Genomic DNA, 5188 nt, shown 5'->3' on the forward strand with positions numbered 1-5188 from the left:
TCAAATAGAAACCAGAATCACACAAAACAAAATTTTAAATGTTCAGGATACAATTAAAAAATGACTTAGCATACAAAAATAAACAAGAAAAATCACAATTTATATAGGATAAGACAATAAACATACCAAAACCAGATCATTCAGATGAGTAAATTTTCCAATAAAGACATTAAATCAGCCATAACATAACAAGAAATTACAAATATTTTTGAAACAAATAAAAATACAGAAAATATCAGAAAAGTATAAGATTTAAAAAGAACCAAAGGTAATGATATAAATGAAAAAACACAATAACTTAAAAATCATTGAATGGAGTAAAAAATAGGAACAACAGACTAAAGAATCAGTGAGCTCAAAAAAAGATCAATAGATTATCCAATCTGAACAATATGTAGAAAATAAACCAAAAACAGGAGTTCCCCCTTGGTGCAGTGGGTTAAGAGTCCAATTTCCATGGCTTGGCTCTCTGTAGAGGTGCGGGCTAGATCTCTGGCCCTGGCACTATGGGTTAAAGGATCCAGCATTGCCACAGCTATGACTGAGGTCACAGCTGCTGAACAGATTCAATTCCTGGTCCAGGAACTTCCATATGCCGTGGGTGCCACTGTAAAAAGAAAAACAAAATAAAATAAACCCTGTACTATACAACAGGATCTCATTTCTTTTTTCATTTTTTTACTCAATGAATTTATTCCATTTATAGTTGTACAATGATAATCACAATCCAATTTTATAGGATTTCCATCACACAACACCAGCGCCCCCCCCCCCCAAACTGTCTCCTTTGGAAACCATAAGTTTTTGAAAGTCTTTGAGTCATTATCTGTTCTGCGAAAAAGTTCATTCTGTCCTTTTTTGAGATTTCACAATTCAGTGAAAGCATTTGATGTTGGTGTCTCATTGTATGGCTGACTTCACTTAGCATGATAATTTCTAGGTCCATCCATGTTGCTAAAACTGCTGGTATTTCATTCTTTTAATGGCTGAGTAATATTCCATTGTCTATATGTATGACATCTTCTTGATACACTCCTCTGTCCATGGACATTTAGGTTGGTTCCAGGTCTTGGCTATTGCAAAAATAGTGCTGCTATGAACTTTGGAGTACATGTGTCTTTTCAAGTCATGGTTTTCTCTGGATAGATGCCCAGGAGTGGGATTGCTGGATCAAATGGGAGTTCTATGTTTAGTTTTCAGAGGAATAGCCACACTGTTTTCCACAGTGGTTGCACCAATATACAATCCTACCAACAGTGTAAGAGGGTTCCTTTTTCTCCACACCCTCTCCAGCACTTATTGTTTGTGGGCTTTTGGATGATGGCCATTCTGGCTGGTGTAAGGTGGTACCTCATCGTGGCTTTGATTTGCATTTCTCTAACAATGAGTGATGTTGAACATCTTTTCATGTGTCTTTTGGCCATCTGTATATCTTCTTTGGAGAACTGTCTGTTTAGATCCGCCCATTATTCGATGGGGTTGTTTGATTTTTGGTATTAAGTGGTAGGAGGTGTTTATAAATTTTGGAGATGAATCCCTTGCCAGTCGATTCACTTGCAAAGATTTTCTCCCATTCTGTGGGTTGTCTTTTCATGTTGTTTAGGGTTTCCTTTGCTGTGCAGAAACTTTTAAGTGTAATTAAGTCCCATTTGCTTATTTTCGTTTTTACTGTCATTACTTGAAGAGGTGAATCTGAGAAGATGTTGCTGTCATTTACGTCAGAGAGTGTTTGGCCTAGGTTTTCCTCTAAGAGTTTGATAGTGTCTGGTCTTATATCTAGGTCTTTAATCCATTTGGAGTTTATTTTTGTGTATGGTGTTAGGGAGTGTTCTGATTTCATTCTTGTCCATGTGGCTGTCCAGTTTTCCCAGCACCACTTATTGAACAAGCTGTCCTTTCTCCATTGTATATCCTTGGCTCCTTTGTCATAGATTAGTTGGCTGTAGGTGGGTGGGGTTAATTCTGGGCTTTCTATCCTGTTCCACTGATCCATATATCTATCTTTGTGCCAGTAACATACAGTTTTGATGACTGTTTCTTTGTAGTATAGTCCGAAGTCCGGGAGCCTGATTCCTCCAGCTCCATTTTTCTTTTTCAGGATGTCTTTGGCTATTCTGGGTCTTTAGTGCTTCCAAACAAACTTTAAAATATTTTGTTCGAGTTCTGTGAAAAATGTCCCTAGTAATTTGATAGGGATTGCATTGAATGTGTAGATTGCCTTGGGTAGTATAGTCATTTTGATAATATTGAATCTTCCAATCCATGAGAATGGTATGTCTTTCCATCTATTTGTGTCATGTTTGATTTCTTTCATCAGTGTCCTAGAGTTTTCAGAGTACAAGTCTTTTGACTCTTTAGGTAGGTTTACTCCTAGGTATTTTATTCTTTGGATGTGATGGTAAATACGATTGCTTTCTTAATTTCTCCTTCTGCTCTTTCATTGTTGGTGTATACAAATGCCGTTGATTTCTGTGTATTAATTTTGTATCCTGTGACTTTGCCAAATTCATGGATGAGCTCTAACAGTTTTCTGGTAGAGTCTTTAGGATTCTCTAGGTATTGTATCATGTCATCTGCAAATAGGGATAGTATTAATTCTTCCTTTCCAATTCGGATTCCTTTTATTTCTTTTACTTCTCTGATTGCCATGGCTAGGACTTCCAAAACTATGTTGAAGAGTAGTGGCGAGAGGGGACATTCTTGTCTTGTTCCTGATCTCAGTGGGAATTCTTTCAGCTTTTCACCGTTGAGAATGATGTTAGCTCTGGGTTTGTCACATATGGCCTTTATGATGTTGAGCTAGGTTCCCTCTGTGCCCACTTTCTGAAGGGTTTTTATCAGAACTGGGTGTTGGATCTTGTCAAAGGCTTTTTCCACGTCTATTGAGAGGATCATAAGGTTTTTATTCTTCAGTTTGTTAATGTGGTGTATCACACTGATTGCTCTGTGGATATTGAAGAACCCTTTCATCCCTGGGATAAATCCCACCAGATCATGATGTACAATCCTTTTAATGTATTGTTGGATGTGGTTTGCTAGTATTTTGTTGAGGATTTTTGCATTGATGTTCATCAGTGAAATTGGCCTGTAGTTTTCTTTTTTTGTGTGGTATCTTTGTCTGGTTTTGGTATCAGGGTGATGGCGGCCTCATAGAATGAGTTTGGGAGTATCTCTTCCTCTGCAATTTTTTGAAATAGTTTCAGAAGGAGAGGTGTTAGCTCTTCTCTAAATGTTGGATAGAATTCGCCTGTGAAGCCATCTGGTCCTGGACTTTTGTTTGTTGGAAGTATTTTAATCACAGTTCCAATTTCAGTTCTTGTGATGGGGCCATTCATCCTTTCTCTTTCATCTTCGTTTAGTCTTGGAAGATTGTACTTTTCTAAGAATTTGTCCATTTCTTCTAGGTTTTCCATTTTATTGGCAGATAGTTGCATATAGTAGTCTCTAATGATCCTTTGTATTTCTGTGATGTCCATTGCTACTTCTCCTTTTTCATTTCTAATTTTATTGATTTGAGTCCTCTCTTTTTTTCTTGATAAGTCTGGCTAAGGGTTTATCAATTTTGTTGATCTTTTCAAAGAACCAACTTTTTGTTTCATTGATCTTTTCTATGGCTTTCTTTGTTTCTATTTCATTGATTTCTGCTCTGATCTTTATGATTTCTTTCCTTATACTAACTTAAGAACTTGTCTGTTCTTCTCTCTCATGCTGCTTTAGATGTAAAGTCAGCTTGTTTATTTGAGCTTTTTCGTGTTTCCTGAGGTGGGCTTGTATCGCTATAAACTTTCCTCTTAGAATGGTTTTTGCTGCATCCCACAGGTTTTGGAGCATCGTATCTTTGTTGTCATTTGCTTCTAGGTATTTTTTAATTTCCTCTTTGATTTCTTCAGTGATCCATTGGTTGTTTAGTAGCATGGTGTTTCATATCTACATGTTTGTGTTTTTTGCAGTTTTTTTCTTGTTGTTGATTTCCAGTCATATAGCATTGTGTTGGAAAAGATGCTTGATATGATTTCAATTTTCTTAAAGTTACCATGGTTGAATTTGTATCCCAGGATGTGATCAATTAGAGAAGGTTCCATGTGCACTTGAGAAGAATGTGTATTCTGTTGCTTTTGGATGGAATGTCCTATAAATATCTATTAAATCCATCTGGTCTAATGCTTCATTCAGGGCCTGTGTTTCCTTATTGATTTTCTCTCTGGTTGATCTGTCCATTGCTGTAAGTGGGGTGTTCAAGTCCCCCACTATGATTGTGTTATTGTCGATTTGTCCTTTTCAGGTTGTTAGCAGTTGCCTTTTATATTGCAGTGAACCTATTTTGGGTGCATAGATATTTAAAATTATTGTATCTTCTCAGACTGATCCTTTGATCATTGTGTAGTGTCCTTCCTTGTCCCTTAGAATGTTCTTTATTTTAAAGTCTATTTTGTCTGATATGAGTATTGCTATTCCAGCTTTCTTTTGATTCCCATTTGCATCTTCCATCCTCACAATTTCAAATTGTGTGGGTCCCTAGAAGTGAAGTGTGTCTCTTGAAGACAGCATATATATGGATCTTGTTTTTGTATCCATTCAGCCAGTCTATGTCTTTTGGTTGGGGGCGTTTAGTCCACTAACATTTAAGGCAATTATTGATATATATGTTCTTATTGCCATTTTATTAATTGCTTTGGATTTGTTTTTGTTGCTCTTTTTCTTCCCTTCTTCTCTTGTTCTCTCCTCTTGTGGTTTGATGACTATCTTTAGTGTTGTATTTGAGTTGATGTTTCCTATTTGTTTGTGTATCAAATGTATATTTTTGGTTTGCAGTTATTCTGAAGTTTTGATATAAGAGTCTATGCATATATGAGATTATTTTAAGTTGTTGGTCTCTTAATTGCAAGTGAATTTCCAGTGTCCTGCATTTGTACTCTTTTCATGATTTCTGATTTTGGTGGGATAATTGTGCATAGATGATTTTGTATCTTTACTGTATATATGCCTTTACTGGTGAGCCTTGTCATTTGTGGCATTTTTGTTTCCTGTTGCTGATCTTTTCTTTCCTGCCTAGAGAAGTTCCTTTAGTATTTGTTGTAAGGCTGGTTTAGTATTGCTGAATTCTATTAGCTTTTGCTTATCTACGGAACTTTTGATTTCTCCTTCAAATCTGAATGAGAGCCTTGCTGGGTAAAGGAATCTTGGCTGG

This window comes from Phacochoerus africanus, chromosome X (genome assembly GCF_016906955.1).
Source record: "Phacochoerus africanus isolate WHEZ1 chromosome X, ROS_Pafr_v1, whole genome shotgun sequence".
NCBI classification, from domain to species: Eukaryota; Metazoa; Chordata; class Mammalia; order Artiodactyla; family Suidae; genus Phacochoerus; species Phacochoerus africanus.